General features: G+C 34.6%; 1 pseudogene; it reads right to left on the bottom strand.

Moving 5' to 3' along the window:
• Nucleotides 1-17174: 17174 nt before the first annotated feature.
• On the bottom strand, nucleotides 17175-20293 carry LOC113338782 (annotated as a pseudogene).
• Between the last annotated feature and the right edge of the window lie 224 nt (nucleotides 20294-20517).

Below are 20517 nucleotides of genomic sequence, written 5' to 3' on the forward strand. Positions count from 1 at the left end.
TGAGCAGCGTCAACAAATTTTGGATAATTTACTTGATATGGCAGACCCTAAGATCAAAGATAATGCAAGAACCCATATAACGTTTTGCAGCAAAGGGTCGTCCTTGTAAAAGTTCGTCCAAGATCAAGACTCAAATACCAAAGGATAACTATAGTAAGAGAGAACTGTCGTCTTAAAATAGAATTCTTGGTTCGAAAGTAAAACGTCGAAGAATGTTTCTGCAAGAAAATGAAATAAATCGACTACCGATCTAATAAAAAATGTTTTATATTCCCAAGTAAGCAATGTACCTCCGTCAAAAAGACCTCACAGCTACAACATAACTTCTTTGGTAAGAAAGCCTCACATATACACCAACAAGGATATAACTACTCAAGTATCTAATATGAAGGTTGGGCAACCTACACGGGTATATAAAAATGATGACAAAGAATACTTGGATCATATGACATTCTCTCTGGAAAAAATGGACCAAAATATATCTCTTCATGTAGTTGAAAGATTGGAAAATGTTCTCCTGATGGTCCTTGTAGATTTCGTTCTTGTTCCGAAATGTATGGATTATTTTTAGTAAATGGTTGGAGAAGTGTTAATAAACCCATGCTAAATGAACTAGAGAAGATCTACAACTTACATATCCCACAAGTGGGTGGAGAGAAAAATAATAATAAAGTAATTAAATCTCTTAGATGCACTTAGAGTATTGTGATAGAGGCTTACTGGATTACCTTGCTTGAGATGAGATATATTTTTGTTTCAGCATTCAATTGTATCTTTACACTTATTTTAGACAATAACTTCTTCTTACTCTTGACTACTGGCCTCCTTGCGATATCAAGAATGTATCAATCTTCAAAAATTTATAATCAATATTTTTTAAAGGAAATCCTCAAACCAGGATCTCTGATTTTACCAGTGTATCCAGATGAGAAGAGTGTGCAAAGAAGCAGCACTTTCGTGGATTCCTCATTATGAAAGAATGCACCAAAGATGGGATGAAATTGTCCTAACACAAGTCCAAGATGGCCCTATTAAAACCATAGACCTTAGTTAAATCCATAAATTATGATTCAAGTTTTTTTATATGATTCGGGTATTAAACTTTTGTGCTTAGTTACTTCAAAAGTTTTATTTTTTGTTTTGGATATTAGAAGGTTATTTAAGTTTGATATTTTTGTATTACATAGTCTTTGATTTTTTTTAATTATATTGCGAGGACAATACAAGAAATATAACTACTCAATGTTTTCTAAGAAGCTATGTGGTCGTGAATTCATTGACTTCTCAACCACCAAAGACATGGTGAAAAATAAATTAATCTGACATATATAGTTCACAATGGCTCTGGTAGTGGAGCATTCATTGAATTCTCGACTACTAATGCCTTATTTTTTTCCTGACATAGATATTTCATGGAGGCTCTGGTAGTTGAGAATTCATTGTATCTTTTACCTGACAGATATATCTTTCTCCAAACAAATCTAGAAGACTAGAATAAACTATTAACGTAATAGTTCTCTTGTCAATTTTATACTCCGTGTCTGTTAGAACATTGATCGGTTGAACCCACAAGTTTTGCTATCTCAAGATTATTATCAATGTTAGATGATCAAAACTATATCTTGATTTCTAGTCTACTAAGTCAATTCTTGGACTAGGTTTAAATTTATAATTGAGTATCAGATATCACCCTCGAAGACTGAAGATCGACGAAGTCATTTGAAGAACTTTTTTATCAGGTATATGAAGACTAAACCATTTTATTTTACTCACTGTCTCACTACTCTATCTATTGAGACTATGTCGTATGGCTTCTAGTAGATTTACAAAGCAGAATTTTCGAGTCAAGCTTGTCTTGTGAAAAATATCGAAATATGATTCTATGCAAATATGTTCGGTGCTTAACAATATTAGTTCTATGAATTAATTTGTGGATCAATTGAAAATTGCCTATCCAAATGATTTTATCACTTGGGAATGTTTCAAACATCATAAGATAAAAATATTGAATTTACTGATATTTCTACTTAGGGAAGGTTGGCGAACCAGTTTGCAAACCATAGATATATGAGTTTCAGAAATACAGGAAGGTTGGCGAACCATTTGGTGAACTTAATTTTCATAAGTTGGAATAATAGGCTACCAATTGGGGAACCCGGTTCACGAACTGTTATCAACTAAGATAGGAAGTCTAGTAGGGTTGGCGAACCCGTCCAGTTGACGAACCGCAACACCCTGACTCGTGAACAATGCCTAAGGTTGGCGGACTGTTGTACCAACTGTCCCAATTATATTTTGGTAAATGCTCAAGACTTATTTTCACAATATATTTAGCATTAATAGAACTCTCTTGAAAACTTATAAGACTTTATTGATCAGGTAAACACTTGTGTGTGTGCATCATGATTAAACTCTTAAATGTTTGAATGAATATCAAATTACTTATAGTTTTTTGGCTAACTTGCCAAACCGAATGGTCATTATTAACGGTTCAATAACCGAACCTAAGTGTATATTCTTCTGTTGTATTTTTCAATAATAGATTTTGCTTGATTCTCAAGTTATCTTAGCTTAAATTCTAAGATAACCCTGGTCCTTGAAAAACTATAAATAAAGATGCTCTTTCAATTGGAAAAATCAATCCCTGACACTTTCTGTCCTAGTTGATTCTAGAGTCATCCTATATTGACCTAGATTTCCTATAAGAAACATAATTAGGTCTACGACTAAAAAAATTCACTTTGGGGATTCGTGAAGTTATCGAGCTTCTCATTATCTCTTTCAGGAAAGATAAAAAAAAATCATACAGTTCTCTTCGTCTCAGACTTTGTGATTCCTCAAGATAGATATCTGAGAACTGATCTAGTTGATATTTTGAACATTGTTCGTGAGAGGTGGTTAAGAATCTAGGCTGCTTTTCGGGAGTCGTAAGATCCGGGTATATGAGGTTTTCTAGCTTTGTCTATTGCAATCAAATTTTCACACCTTGATCTTTGATATAAACGGAAATCGAATAGGCTTATCTATTAGAGGCAGATTGGTATGAAAAGTCTTCACTGAGGCTGAAGAAACTCTTAGGCTATAAAGGACGTCAGCTAAGAGAATCAAGTGTGTAGAGCCTTGCAAGGTTCAATATACGTAAGGAGCTCTGTAATTGAATCTCCTGGAGGGTGGATTCGGTCTCAACTACATTCCAGACCGAAGTTTGATAGTAGGCTAGTGTATGTAGCGGCTTAATACAATGTGGTGTTCAATCTGGACGAGGTCCCCGGGTTATTCTGCTATTGCGGTTTCCTCGTTAACAAAATTTCTGGTGTCTTGTGTTTTTCCTTTTCCGCGTTATATTGTTTATCTTTATAATTGGATTTACACAAGTTTGTACGTATTCAATCTAACTCGAGACTTGTTTCTTGTATGATTCGTATATTCAAAGACAGATAACAAGTTTAACCACTTGGCAGAATTCTGGTTGGATTATTTGGATACGTCTAGATTGATCTTGGGTATTGATTTTTGAGATCATCCAAGTACTCTGCTTAACAATCAGGTTCACGGAACTTGTGCGTATATACATACTGATTGAGTAGAGGTTCTGATATAAACGTTATATACACATTGTCAAGGACCATTAAGTTGGTCTACTTGATATTGTATTAAGTTTTGTCTATACAAGTTGTCGAACGAAAATGTTGGTGTATTTGGTATCCCATGCGTTTTCAGTGTCCCTATCATGAGGACCTAGTAAGTGGTAAAAGTTAACGAGTTAGAAATGTGCTAGTGAAAAGAAAATACACCTCAAGTATGGAAAACTTTCCAAGGTTGAGTTAGTGGAAACCCTCCTTTCAAATATTTTGATTAAAAGCTTATAATTGGTTACCTCTTATTTCAGTAAGGCTATAATTGCGAGACAATATTCTATTTTAGGAGATTCTCATATTTTATGCATACAAAAGGGTCTATTCTATATAGTGTAATGTTATAACGGTAGTCATAGAGTGAGGGGCTATTGCTAATGAATACCAAGAAATACACGATCATATTAAGGATACGAGACGAACCTAATGCACTGATATTTCACGGAGGCTTAGGTAATGGAGAATTTATTAATTCATTCCTCACTACCAGAGCCCTCGTGAAACTTTTTTTTTTACTTGTGGTATTTAAATTTTGTCAATTTATGAACAGATGCATTAAAAACACCAATTTATGAACTGATTTAGTATTATAATTACACACGATAGAAACCAGAGACGTCTGAATATAGAAGATACATTATATTGAATTCAACAAGGGTCAGTAAGAACTTGTGTCTTTTTTTATCTTCACCAGCAGAAAGTTGGAAGAATGCTCTATAAATATATTCATCGGTTCACGATGGTCCTTGTGGTTGCGAATTCAATGAACTCTCGGCTACCAGAGCCTCCGTTAGTTTTATTTTTTCCTGACATGTAAATTCGCAATGGCCTTGGTGGTTGTGAGTTCAATGAAGTTCTTAATTATAACGTGTCTACAACTATTTTATGCAATAATTAAAATATTATACGAAATGAATTTTCTAAGTGTGACTGTATATTTACTTATGTTATATAAAATGTCAATTGCATTACCTACTTGAAACATAATTCTCTGTGGATATAAACAAAACATTCAAAATGAAATTCTCCGTCAGCTCAATAACCAGAGCCGAGTTTTCATTGAATACTTGGTTCAAAAAATAATACTTAATAAATACTCTATGACTAGAACTAAATAAGAAAGAACTCTAACATTATATGTAACATTAGCTTCAAATGCAAATCTTCTTTACCATTACAAGTCCAAAATATGTTTGTAACATTGAAGATTATTAATGTACTTTTAAAATAAATCTGTACTAGTTTGAATTCGATCCCTAAGGCAAAAAATATAAAATAACTAAACGAGTTACTTCTTGCGTCTTTTCTTATTCTTGTCCTGAGTCTTCAACAAATTAATGACAAGGATATCAACTTATAAATAATCATAAAAAAGATGTGAGAGGGTTATCAAAACTTTTGATAATCGATATTAAACGAGCTTTTTTTTAAGGGCTTATCAGCTCATCTTCATCTCCAGAGCACTCTACAAAATTCGAAATAATTTCCATGTTCCGTCTTTGAACAGAAATAAAGGCAAAAATTATGTAGGGGAAGCTAACATAATAATCAATAAAATAAATAAAGAGTATAAGTAAAACATTTCGATATGATTTATATCGCATATAATTGAGCCGATTACATAAAGGAGGTATACTCTAGACATTGCTCCTTTATCTTCTTTGAATCCTTCTCTTTGCTCTTAAAATTATCCCTTAACTAGTTAAGCTACAAAAAAAAATCTAATATTTTTTGGGTTCCATAAAGTACCCCTCATTTCTTAATTTTTGCCTCAATTTTTCAAGAGTTCTTTTAATCAAATCATAACTAAACTGCCAAGTCATAGTCTTCCATGCGTATACTTTATAAACTTCTTCTCCTTTAGAAGGTAATTTGGTGATGCGCTCAACATCATTAATTGTTGGAGTCATTTCACCAAAAGGTATATGATACGTGGTGGTGTCCGGATACCAATACTCAGAAAATGCATTGATAAGAGCGCGATAAATCTTATCATGACCATACTTTATTAATGGATGGAAACCTCTATTTTGCACATACTTTTGAACTTTTGCACATTCTTTATCATTTGGCCACATTATTTTTACCATTTCTTGGTGTTGATGGAGTTTAAGCAACGGTCTTGGGTTTTTCTTTGGATTCTACGAAACAAAAGAAAAAATGATACACAATAGAGTAACTATTATTTCCAAAGTAAATATCAAATAAAAAAAGAACCATTAACATACCAAGATTTTCCATGCTGATCGTGCAACGTGATCTCTATAATAGCATAAAAGACATGGATTAATCGGTTGTCCGGAATTTACTTGCTTCAAACATCATTTTTCCTTTGCACTCTATAACACCATGCTTGTTAGTATTCTCTTCATCATCTTTATCATCATTCTTATTGTCATGCTCATAACCATTGATCTCTTCATCATCCTTACCACCATTCTCATTCTTGTTACTGTTTTATCCTCATTCTTATCGTATTCTTTTCTATCACACTCTTGCTTTGTATCTTCTGTTAGAGCATAGCTCGGTTGAACCCACCAAGCGTTGGTATGACAAGCTTGGTTGTCATATTTTAGTGAATCAAAACTCATCAACGCTTGATTATGTACTAGAGACAACTTCGTATAGGTTAGACTAGAAAGTCTAGGATTATGAGACATACAAGTATTACTCGAAGACTTGAAGAATGTGAAGAAGTAACAAGCTACAACGGAGACATCATCCTTCCTCTTGAGGTTAGTAATATTTGACTTGAACTGTTTCATTCCTAACGTATCTTTTAAGTCGTGGTATATTGAAAACATAACTGTGAAGCTGTGAATGATTATACTCTAGTAGTGAGACATGATCACATGATCATAGTATTAAGGAATTAGGATACGAAGTATAACGCTTATCTTTTGAACTTCGTATGTATGACATCGACATAATCGTATGAATGTTATTGTTATTATGTGTATGGGTAAAGATGAAGAATTCATCCTAGGAAACAATGTTTACATTTGTTTAAAGGAAGTACATTCGTGAACTTGTTTTATGAATCGAAAGGGAAATCGCTAGGCTTATTGGTATTGCTATTCATTGCATATCTTTGGACTACCAATACGTGTGAGTAAGTAGAACCGATCATAATTTATTATGTATCTTGGTATAACTAATCACAATGCATGACTTATGATTTGGTATGACTTTTATTAGTATAACTGATCCTAAGTAATCACCTAAGATGGTATGATCGATATTTGTAATTGGTATGACCGATCCTAGTAATTGGTGTGACCGATCACAAAAGAGTTGTGTAATCGGTCCTTGTAATTGGTGTAACCGATCCTGGTAATTGGTGTAACCGATCCTAGTGACTTGTGTAACCGATCACAAGTAATACCATGAGTATATGGTAATCAGTCCTGGTAATCGACGTAACCGATTTTGGTAGCTGATGTAACCGGTCCCAGTAACCATATGGAGGTAGAACCGATCCTTGTGTTTGGTAGAACCGTAAACCCATGATTAGTGAATTGATAATTGATCAATCACATAGTTATCTTGGAATATAGATGAACCAATTCTAACTTGTTTGGAAGTATGGTATAATCGATTCCAAGATTGTAAATATGAAAGAGGATTTACAAACAAAATATGTCAACATACTTTGAAGACGAACAATAACTCTTATATTTCATTGTTCAAAGATATTCCTTAATTACTCAAGGAGATCCCAGACCGAAATAAATTAAGAATCTTTTAATTAAGGTTGTTAGTTTTATATGCTTTTATTACCAGCAATTAAATGCATATCTCTAGAAAATAATAATTGGTAATGTGCATTTACTAATTGAACATTTTCTTGAGAGATTTCAGAAATATTTGACAAAGCATTTCCAGGAATTATGAAAACCGATTTTTGGCATTTATTGCATATCTTGAGAATAATTTGGTTTTGGAAATTCTTTGGCGTCCAAACATCCTTGGTCTATAAATATCCAAGTTTGTATTTCGAGAAAACTATCCTAAGAGCCAGGCAAACTTCATCTTTTTGTTGTTTCTGGTGGAGCCGTCTATCCGGAGAAGAAAGTACCCTAATTAGGAGAAATCTCTTACGACCGCTCGGTTAAAGACTTATGTGGGATCAAGAAGCTCTACGAGTACCGTTGGTGGGAAACTAGATAATTGCAGTTTATTTTAGTTTTCGATTGATTTGATTGACTAACGGTTCTTGAACTTTGATTGCACCAAGTTTGTTTATTCTTGAGAATATTCTCTTCTGATATAAGATTCACTCAAAATAGATCGAAGTGTTGACGGGATCTTTAGAACTGTTTGTAGATCTAAACACATCTTGTGATAATCCATTGTTAACAGACTCCGTTCTGTGCGTGATTGATCACAAGAGATTCAAGTGGTGTTGTGCAGGTGTTTATTGAAGATAAAAGAAGATTTGAAGACAAAGAAGATTTCTGATTTGGTTTCTATATCTTTGGGTGTGCACAACCCTTGATCGGCTGGGATCCAACTAGAATCGGATTTATTCGATTGATTAGTTGTGTAAGATCGGCATCACCTTATAGTTTCTTGTTTGATCCTATATTGATTGATTGCAAATCTAAACTCTGCTACTTCGGTAGTTGTTGGATAGATTGATCTAACCAGGCAAATGAGTTTATTTGTTAAACGAAAGAGCCTTTGCATATGACTTGAGATATCTTCATCTGAAAGAATCAAGAGAGTTGTTACCAAACAGATTTGTTGTTTTTTACTGTTTGGAATACGATCCAAAGGAATAGTTCCAGTGCGTGCACTTATTGAATGTCGGAAGCGCAGGGATACTGAAGAAACCAAGTGAACTATGAGTTTAGTTGCTTGGTCTCAACTATACGAAGTTGGTGTAGATTTTGTATAGCGGCTTAATTATGAGAGTATTCAATTTTGGACTAGGTTCCGTGGTTTTTATGCATCGGTTTCCTCGTTAACAAAATCTTGTTGTTTCTTTTACTTTTTCTATTTCCATAATTATAATTGTTTTATAATAATTAGAAGTAAAATACACAAACGTTAACTCCGTACATACTTGATAGTGATCCTATAGAGTTTGGTTAAGTCCAAACCTATTATCAAGTATCATACTTCGTTGTTGTATTTTCTTGATCTTGTATTCATAGTCAATCACACAAGTTATCTTGTTGTCGTATTGTCTCGATCTCGTATCCATAGACGTTTACACAAAGTGTGAACTGATTCGCTGCATTTTCTCGACTCTGTCCATAGACAATCACTTTCAGTAGAGGGCTTATAGCTGGATAAATAAAATATTGTGGTGTATTTGGATACCATCGTCTTTTCATCTTCGTCTATTACTCCTTCAGACCGAGGATGAGCCCATTTTTGCCGTTCTTTTTGTAAATCTAAAACAATAAGAAGGGAAACTAAATTTAATAAATTCCTATTATTAACAAATTCTTAAGCAGTGAGAGAATTCAACATCACAAACAAAATCAAAAATATAAACACGATTCTTTCTGTTTGGGATATAAACTAAATTATATATTTTACATATATGTATCTGATTCAGACATTTTATCGAACACATGGAATGCAAAATCCTAACACTAAGACTTCAACACTAAACAACACAAATTGGTCTACAACTAATGAAAATAACCTCAACAACAAAAAAATTTATCTAAGAGAAGTTCCTATGGACTCAACAAATCAAAGATTTGTTCATTTTGATCTCAATATGGACTCGAAAAACATGAAAAATGGATGGGCAAACCAAAAAATTTGTTGGTTTGTTGAGTGAGATGGAAGAACATGCACGCGCTTGATGGAACGTCGAGAGGTTGTGGCACACCCACTGGCGTGTGAGCCAGAAACGCTGGCGTGTGTCTCAAACTCGCCCGTTTTTCCATCACACACCAGCGCCTCTGGTGAACCCTCCCATGTTTTTCCCAAAACCGCCAACGGCTAAATCTGGACGACTGAAAAATCTTGTGATACAACAACTATAATTTTGAGTTTTATAAATACTCCTCATTTCAACTCCAAATTCACACATCTAGTCTTCTTTACTCTTCTTCTTTGAGCTTAAAAAAATTCTTCAATTCTTCAATTCAACAAATTTGTCGAAAAAAAATATCTCGGTCCTTGTTAGTTCGGCGAGCTCCGTATACTAAAGAAGAAGATAAATCTATTTGCAGAAACTATGTTTTTTTATTTACTCAGCTTGTTTCAACAAACTATCCATAGGTGAATTTCTGGGCGGTTATTCACGACGGGTTCTGCAGTGACACCCGTAATCCAAGTCTTCGTGTTATATATGAAATATAAAATTGTTTTGGTACAATTAAGAAAAAAATAAATGAGTTTTTAGCTTTAACTATGCAAGTCAATCGATATAGACTGAGAGGATAAACTGATGCTAAGATGGTAACAAGATCTTTATATGAATGGCGAAGATGAAAATGTGGCTTTTCGTTTCGAAATATGTTTCGAAATCCTTAAGGTGTTGAACAATTTCAACCCCTTATTTGTAGTTGTTGTCCCACCTAATACTTCTCATGAGTGAAGCTAATGTAAAACGCTTAATTTTAAACATATGTAATTTCATTTAAACAAACATCCGTACATTTTAATTGATTAAAACTAGAATTACAAATGCAACATAATTAAAAATTACAATCTCACTAACGTCGTTCATCGTTATCTTCGGGACCTGGATCCATCCATTCTCCAAGGCCTGTGATATCCCCACTTGTCAACATATTTGCTAAATTTCCATAAGGGAAAAAGCTGGTTGAAGAACAGAAAGCGATTGGAAACACTAGGCGATTGGAAAGAACTCGGTTGTTGGAAAGCACTCGGTCCTCCAAGAATATACGATGTTTTTTGTTGTTGTGGTGGTGGTGTAACAAAGTATCAAGCATCATTTGGGTTGTAGGGCGAGAATGATGATGAAATTCGCCTAAGATCTGGCTGAATTTCTTGAGGCTGAGATACATGCACAGTTTGTAGTGAAGTACTGTGTGGTACTTGTGGTGAAGTACTTTGTCGGAAGACTGGTGTTTCTCCCACCACTGTATTATTACTATCGTGCCATGATCTGTTGCTCCTAGTGGAATCGGAATACTGCGAACGCCCATCATCGTTTACAGTTTGACTCAATCCAAACATTGTGTCCGTCTGCCATTTCCGGCAAACATCCAAGTGTATAGCCTCAATTTGTCGATTCATCCAATACATATTGTTCAATTATCTCTTCAAGTCTTCGTTACTGGCATCCACATTGTAGTAAGGATAATCACGTTCTATAGCTTGGGAAACAATGGAGATCGTGGTTGGCCCACCTTGTGAAGTAATACTTGGCATCTCCCAACGAATTTCGGGCATATTTGACGAAGATGATGAAAAATTTGCACCCGTGGTGGGGTAAGTCATAAATCATGGATATTTTGGAAGTGACTGACTAGGAACGATATTTGCATCATGATCCAGGCATGATAAACATGGAAAATCAAACCCATAGATGTGCATGTTGTGTGTCCCAATTACAAGCTTCGCAATCGACCTGTATCAGGTGACATACTGCGTTTCATCAACATTCCTCTTTGTATTTAGTTCATACCTCTCCCAATTGATTCTTCTCAGGCGATCAAAATATAATGCAGAGGTTTGCGGGTTAAGTGCAATTGCATATATACCTTGTATTTGGTACTGCAGTCTTTCTCCTAGGTATCAAACCCCTTTATTCAAATCTGGAGTGTAAAAAAAAAACTCTACAGAGAGAATAGTCAAGAATACGTACTCCATCATTACCACCATACTCAGGAAAATAAATGTAAGGGTGAAGAACAACATTCTTGTGGCTCTAAGTCATCTGTTGAAACCTCTGAACAAAACTGGAACCTGAGACGTCGCTGCAAGTTTCCTTCGCCCAGTTGGTCGAGACGTACATGTCCAAGATTGGAAATCTATGGGTATCGTCTTTAAGGATTGGTTTACTAACACGGAAGTAGGTATACCACCAATACTGAAAATTACTCCATAATTTTAGTATTTTGACTTAATCTGTATTTTGACTTATTCTACATTTGTTTATAAAAAATTATTTAAATTTAAAAATAATAATTTTGATTTTTACCTCTATAATGTCCCAGAAACCAGTGAACTTAGGTATACCAATGAATGCTTGATCCATCCCACAGTAAATCTCTGTTAAAATTGTAAATTCCCAGTCATAATATGGTGCTTTGTCAAGATATTCTAATGCTTCAAGCCAACCAATACGAGAAACAAAGTTGAGTTTGGAAAGAACGTCTGACCCCGTACCCATAAGATAAACACCCTTTCAAGTTCAGGATAGTCATCTACATTTTTTTAAGTTTCTGTTTTGGTTAAGGAAAAGCTTTAACGATGAACATAGTACTCTACCTCCTTTCAATTCTTTATGATATTCACGTATATCTGCTTCTATAAATGAGGGAAGAAGCGTCTTCCATTTATTATTTGATTTCCGTTCGTTTTGGTTGTATGGTGCCGGATCTCCCACTCCACTTGGGATCCCACAAATGAAATACAAATCAAGGGGCGTAATTCCTATTACAAGGATAATATCAACTATTATTAATTCTTTTGATTATTTAGTAATTATTTAAAAAATAAAACTAAAGTTAAGTTAAATAAACTTACCAATTTCAAAATCCATAAAATGGAACGTGTGCGTCGCCAGCCACCACCTTTCTCAATACTGTCGTAATTTCGTTGTTGTGTCTTCTAGGCTTCACACTATAAAGCGCACACCAGGGATATATGTCAACCCTTTCTTGGACTGTAGGGATAGACCATCATAAATAGCCTTTAAGTCATAAAATCCACCTCTCATTCTATAAAAATTCTCAGACCGCTCTTGATGTCCTGACACATGAACTTGGACTAATGATGGAGCAACAACGATACTCGGCGAAGCAAACTCTGCTTCTCGATTTTGAGAATAATCTACACCTGTGGCAGGCCGTGGTACCGGTTCATGTATTCGATCTCTTCTCTTATTTACAGTATTGACCTTTTTTCTTATTAAGTTGCTCATACTGTGTCAAGCAGTTTTGGTTTATAAGAGTTTTGGAAGAAGAAAATAGTAGTGGTGTGAGTGAAAATGAATTCAGTTAAAGAATTTATAGTATTGAAAATTATACCGTTGAAAATATAGACGTTGGATAATTGACCGTTGGCGATGCAATTTCTCGCGCCCGCGTTTGTGCTACCAACGCCGCGTGTAACCTACACATGCCAGTGGATGTTCTCAGTCCTGACGCTTGATGGTCAACCGCCCACTTCTGTTCTGCAGTGGAGAAACCTGTTTGGATATCCACCTGGCTCAACAAAAAATTGGGTTTGTGCATTACCATAGGAATTCCCCTAAACATCAAAAACCCAAAAACCCGATTTTTTCTCATTAAGGTTTGAATTTTAAATCTTAAAATTTTGGTTTAACTAACCTTGAGACATCTTGTGAAGTTGATTTGATTTTTTCTCCTTTAGTTTGTCGTGTGATGATTTGGTTGATTGATTTTTCAACAAATTTTGTAAATAAAATTACAGGGTTTATCGTTAGAGGTTTGGTTAACTAGTTTAGAATAAGAAATGGAAAAGATTTGGTTTATGAATAAAACGAGTTGTCGCTTTTAGAAGTAGTTTTAATAACTGAATGAACTCAGTTGGATCGGTTATATGACAACTCAACTCACCTCTAACTAGCTATGAATTTTTGCTAACTAGGTAAACAAAGTTTGGGCTATGATCTGGGTTACGGTTAATATATCGAAATAAAATTATGGTCTATAACTAATATAGGTTATGGTTAATAAAAACATGGGCTATATTTACGAGAAGCTCCTTGAAAACAATGAGCTGTGGTTTGGATGCCATCGGATTTTATTTTTACTAGATCTCGTTGTGATGTTGGTGAAACACTGCATAAGAACTTGTATCTTTTTAAAAGAATTCTCGAGTGCATGAAATGTAGAATTTGTAGCTTATCACTCGATCATTCACGAAGTTATATGCACACTATGCAAACCAGGAGAAGTGTACAACTTGCATTATACAGTAAAATTTCGATAAATTAATAACGCAGGGACCAAAGAAAATTATTATTTTAGTGAAGTAATTAATTTATCGAGAATTAATTTATTGAAGTTCTACCGTATTTCGGACATAAATGTACGTTCACGAGGCCTGCATTCATGATATGAAACATATCACACAATAATTAATGAATTACCAAACCTTACAATTCAATCAGGATTCTCTCTTACAAGTATTGCCATCAGAGATAAATAAAGCTCCTAGAACCTAAAAAAAATCACCATCAGAAAAGTGATAGAAGAGAAAATGGTTTTGGGAGGATCCTTTTTCTCTGCATTGCTTCAATTTGTATTGATAATTGCATTAACAACATTCTTCGTTTATTTCGGTAAGGTTAATTTACTTCCAATTTTTCATTCTTCTACTATTTTTGTTGTTGTTTGTTTTATTATGGTTATGGTTTAATTTCTATCTTCAAAACATACTATGGTTGTTTGATAAACCAAATTAATATTTTGCCAAGGAGATGTTTTGGTACGGTAACTGAAAATATCCACTAAATTGCAGATAATTTATTGACAAAATTCTCTGAAGCAATGGCGGGTCTACCGGATTGAAAAAGTTGATCCAGGCAGGTCAAACATCGATCTAAAGCTTTTACCCTTCGTTCTACGATGAAAGACAATTTACTGGACAACGCTTAGCAGCACCAGAGTAAAACTTAATAGAGGAAGAAGCTATATGCCACTTTTTCTTTTAGTTTTTCTTTTGCAACATCCGTTGTATCAAGATATTTTCATTTCATTTTGGTTCTCTTTCTGAACATTACAAATCATATTCGGAAAATGGGTCATTTGTCCAAATATTTTTAAAACATGGTTCAAATGGACGAATAAAAATTAGTATGAGTGAAATGGACACCAAAAAAATAGCCACAAACTTGGTTAAAAAGACCAAAATCAACAATTTCTGGGTGAAATGGACAATTAGATTTTGATACTGTTTAAATGGACAAAAATGTAAAAATAGGCAGGATGTAACCAGTTTCATCGTGCCCATTTTCAAATATTTTTTTCTTATTTTTAATTTACACAGGATGTATCCAGTTTCATCCTTGCTATTTTTTAAATTTAAGCAAGGATGAAACATCCTTACTATTTGTTTTTGGCCATTTCACCCAAACTATTTTTTACTCGTCCGTGATTTAAAAATATTTGGACAAATGACCCATTTTCCGAAAAATAGCAAGGATGAAACTGGATTCATCCGGACTTCAACTTAAAAAATAGCAAGGATGAAACTGGATGCATCCTAATATAAATTAAAAATAAGAAAAAGTAATTGAAAATGGACAGGATGAAACCGTTTACATCCTGGCTATTTTTATATTTTTGTCCATTTAAACACTATCAAAATCTAAGTGTTCTTTTCACCTAGAAATTGTTGATTTTGATCTTTTTAACCAATTTTGTGAATCATATTTGGGGTTTGAAGTAATTTTGAGGATCTTGTGTACCACTGACAGTCCGTCGATCGTAATGACATGTTCCCGGGTTACAAGCCATATCCACAAAAACACTCTACGAGATTAGCAAAAATGTCCTTTTTCAAAAAGACTAGCAAAAACAGCTTCCTATCTTCCATTTTGAATTTAAATGGAATTCCAGCCGAACAAAATGTGGAATCGGCCAGAATTCGGCCAGAATGACAAAGAACAGCTCCGCATCCATCTTGTCCAAAATAAGCAGCAATGTTGGCAATGCAAACGCTGCCGCGCCATTTATAGCAGCACAAAACTCTGTGCCTCACCATCACCATTGTGCTGACTTACTATTGAAATCATTGTGTCGGACTTGCTTTCCAAAGTGTGTGTGTATTTAGCAAGTCCTAGCTAACTGGGCCACAGGTTTGGGCTCCTATGAACTATGAAGTATGTCACGTCGTTGTCTAGTTGTTTCACCTGAAGTAGCAGTTATCCAATCGCCTGTATGGAACGAACAAACATGGCATATTTCCGATTTATTATCTTGGATGGCAGATCTCTTTACTATTTAAGCTTACAATATATAAGAAAAGAAATAAAATCCTGATTAAGAGACCCAGCTTATGGCATTTATTCCTTTACTTATATAAACACGAGAGAGGCTTATAATTCTATCTGCCGGGAAGAGGCTGAAAAACCTTGACAAAACATGGGTTGCTCTCCTTCTAAAGCGTCAAAGGTTCGAGGTATGTTAAACTATATTTCAGTCATTCTTCAAGTTCCTTTTCTTCAGTTTCTTGATTCTTCGATCCATTCATCAATGTATTTGTTTGTTGTTAATTATCAGATCCTGCACCAGTGATTAAGAGCAAAAGTATAACATCCACGTATACCTTGAGCGTTATTGATGAAGAGAGCGAGAACGAAGAGCTAGAGCAAGAATTATCAGCTCTATTAGAAACTAGTTCTGCATCAAGCATATCTGATTCACACGTTCTTACAGATGACGGTGATGATGATATTTCCTTCTCTGAGTTCGTTGATGATGATAACACCTCAATAAAAGAAGACACTGGGGAAGACGAACAAAGGAAAGAATCTCCCAAACATGTTAAGCATACTGAGGAAAAAAAGAAGAGCAAAGCTGATGAAAAGATATCCAAAATAGCTACAAAACAGGTGCGATTTACCCTTCCCAACGAAGGTTTGAGCAGTTTTGATGGAGATGGGAAAATAAAGTCGAGAACAGTTCTACAACCCAAAAGGCAAACATATATTACCTCAGATGATCCCAGTGAGTTTATTGCAAATTACCCTGAAGTATTACATGAAAGGCAGATAAACTGGTACAACAGTGACTGTTATTTCGACTTGGATAGAGACATTCAAGGTTATAACTTGAAGAAAGTTCTGTATATGTTCAGGGATGAAAATACAGAATCACCATGTTCCATAATGTAACACCGACAGAAATCCAGTCCAAAGGAAGAGTAATATTATTCAATTGTAATTTCAAACCATTATGCTGTATACCATCTTAAAGCTTTCAGATTTCTGAATACAGAATGTACCAGTTCAAGAATACCGTGACATATCCAAAACATTCCAAAAAGCATAGATTTTCTCATGATAACTACAGAAATTAAGCCAGGAATAAATGTTGTATTAAAGCATGTTTACAAGGAAGGCACAGAACTTCCATAATAATCATCCAATAACCTCTACCTCTAATAGCATCCATATAAATGTCACCTGATCTACTTTTAGAGAGATGTGGAACATTAGTTGCAAATGGTTTAATTGTCTGCTACTAATGTGTTATCGGTTTGAAGAATCACAATTCCATCAAAAGAGTTTTCGGGTAAGGAAATAACAGCTATGATAATATAAAAATTCCAAACAGCATATAAAGACACCCCAAAAAGATTTTCTGACGAGAATCATTAAACCATGTTTAACTGTGCACTTTTACCAGGCTTGAAACTTCATAATAATTAGATAACTCTATCATCCATTACAAAAATCTAATAACCTGAATAAAGCAACTATTGTAGATAGTGAAAATCGCTCCTACTATGTTCTAATATTTTATCGAATTATAACTATTTACGAGAGATACCAAGATCCCGATCATGAGTTTAGGATGTTGGGTGCCAACTCCTAATCCAGTCAGACAATGTGGTGACATTCTTACTTATGTCATCCACACAATTGCTCGCCAATGGTACAACAATGTCCTCTGGGTAACTGGATCTTGCCTCTTCCAGTAACACTTGAAAGATCTCACATTCAATGTTGTTTGTAAGCTTTGATCCATTGTAACCTCTGCAGTATAAATCCATTTATAAACAACGATAGAGTACGGCAAGCAGTAGAATATGTGGGTCCATGCCTTATCAGCATGAAAAAATCTCAAAACAAACAAACAAGGTTAAGCTAAGCTAAAAAACACTTAAAAACGATTGGTGAGCAGAAAGGTTCTTTACAGATATCTGTAAGGAGATACTCTGAGAGAGGTTCTTTAGAGGCATCTAATATTTACTGTGGCTTTAAAAATTTTAAACAGAAACACAACAGTATGATTTTGAGAAGAAAGCCCCATGTCTTGCCTCCTTCCAGCTGAGAAGAAGTGAAGAACGGAATCACCAAGACATACTTGGTTGATGATTCTCAGTCTTTCGCAAATATGATAAACAGGAGGATGCTTAAATGTTTTATTGAATACTGAAATCATCTGATCCAAAAAATACTTTATTATACAATGTCACTCTAACCCTTTAGAACCTCCACGTGTATCAAACACACAGTGACATTGAAACGTTACTTATTAGCAACATCTCTTTAATAGACGGATGTGATTTGTGTTTGATACACGTGGGGGTTCTAAAGGTTTTGAAATATGCCATTTTCTAAACTTTAGAATCCTTTTTTCTTTTTCTTAATCTTGTGATTGCCTCAAGGCACCACACCACCTTGTCAAACTAAAGTTACTAAACTACATCTCACCGCATAACAGCACAATTCAAAACCTTTAGTAAAATCTTGAACAGTGTCAGAGTGTCAATTAATCCACTTTAAGCAAAATGTGGCAAATTATTTTTTACAGAAGATCTAATCTACCTTCTCCTCAAGTGGGCATACAACACAAACTTTAAACCCAAAGCAAACGGGACCTTGACTAAGCAGTCGTACTACTTCCATTCACTTGTTAGCTATAAGATACAGAGAGACATTTAATTTTTTGATGTTCTAAAAGGATATTATTATCCCAAGTTCCATTAAGGTGTAGATTCACACAACAAACGTGTAAAAACGCAGATTAACTGCCATGCACAGTGTCACCAACGAGCGGAAAAAAAAACCACCATCCAGAGAACATTTCCACCAGCAAGAGCTCCCAAATAGTAAGTACTAGTTATTACGAACGACAAATATACCGTAATTGCATAGCCAGTTTGACCAAAACTTCTCACAACTTATAAAGACTTGTGCGAGGCTGCAAAAGTTTACCTAAAGCATGTTTGCTGGATCAAAGGGTGTGACTGATAAATTTATTTTCAGCTATAACTAACATAACAGGTAGCTAGTTTTTACCTTTTCTTATTTACTAGGTGGCTGTCTTTCTTTCGCTCGTTGATGGTAACTGTTTGTGGCCATTTATCTACGTTTCGTGCACGCATATTGCATGAATCTATGCCTAAATGTAACATGAGCAACAAAATCCTTTTAAAATCATCCTAATTAAACCTTCAAAGTCCAAGAACCTACATTGGTATTCACATATAGAACCTGAGTTGATACTTACATATTTACTCTTATTCAAAAATAGGTATTTACATATTTGCTGCTTCATGTTACCTAGGTAAGCTTGAAATTGCCAAACCTTTGTTAGTACTAATACGGTAGTTTACTAATTCGCCTCGACATTTGCTTTTCACTACAACAGGACACGCAAACACTTGTCTAAGCTTTTCTGAAGATATCGGTAACCTCGACAAGACAAAAATGAAAAAACCAAATTTTGTAGTTCAGCAAATCGGGAAAACCAGGATTTTGTAGTTCAGTAAGTTGAACAGTTACTCTACCTTCTGACTTCCTTCAGGAAAAAGGATTTACATTACAAAGGCAAATCAAAACATGACTATCGAGAGATAAGACACATGGAACACATGGAAAGTTGGCATCAATTTGTGAAAAATACCACTGAGAATGACTCCCAGCTAGAGACTGCAAACATATCTCCCTAACTAAACATCAGCCTCAGAATACAGCCATGGATTCTAGAATTAACATCAGAAATTAAGGCATGTATGGTAATTTATTACTGACTATCTTACTAAAATCAGAATCAAATCTAGTTTTAATTATGTCTCGAAATGGGTAAAAAAAAATCAAAATTAAAATTGGTGTAAATACCTGCTGCTCAAGCGGTCATACAAGACAGAATTATCAGTTTGAAGAACCACAACTCGATCAAACCAACGCTCAGGGAAAAAAATCACGACCATGATAATCAACAATGTTTCCACCTTGTTCCATTATATCCTCAAGTTCATCACACACCTACAACACAATGATAAGCTCAAAATTAAAATCAATCAATTCTGAAAGAGAATTAATCCACAGAGAAAAGATAAAAGGTTTTTTACCAAATCTTCATTGATGATATGACATTGTAATTCATCATCCCAACCATCATGTAAATTCTTCTCCTTAACAAGAACTCCAATGTTAATATGACGAAATTCAGTAGCTTCACTTAGTTGAGATGATGTTATTGTTTTCCCTGTTCCTGGTGTTCCTGTTATCAAAATATTAGGTTTCCTTCTGCTGTTTTTAGCCATCTTTTTTTTTCTTTTGCAGCAACTCTTCTATTCCTTTCTTGTGAATTTTTTTCCTTAATATATCCATCCTTTTTCAAAAACCAAAAAAAACTCGTATCTTCGTGCTCTGTGATTGTAAGCTGAACCCTAAAAAGAAAGAGAAAAAACTCTTCTCTTCCTTCTTTGTGATTGTAAGTTCAACCCTAAAAATTGAGGATATTCAGTTCTCTTCAATGGAAGAAACTGGGGTCTTAAGAATAACTACTTAAAGCACCCATTTTTTTACTAGGGCAACCACTGATTTTTTTACACAAAGCTAAAAACAAATCCACCAACATTTATTACTGTGACTTACTGGAGGAGTGCAATGCACCTAAAGAACAGATTCCTTCAAATGACGTTTTGGACTTTTGGTGGTATAAAAAGAAGGGTAGAATCCCCTGAATTTTAAATAAAATAATATTGCAACTAACTGTCCACGCCAAGAATTCGAAGA

This window comes from Papaver somniferum, unplaced genomic scaffold (genome assembly GCF_003573695.1).
Source record: "Papaver somniferum cultivar HN1 unplaced genomic scaffold, ASM357369v1 unplaced-scaffold_19, whole genome shotgun sequence".
Taxonomy (NCBI): Eukaryota; Viridiplantae; Streptophyta; class Magnoliopsida; order Ranunculales; family Papaveraceae; genus Papaver; species Papaver somniferum.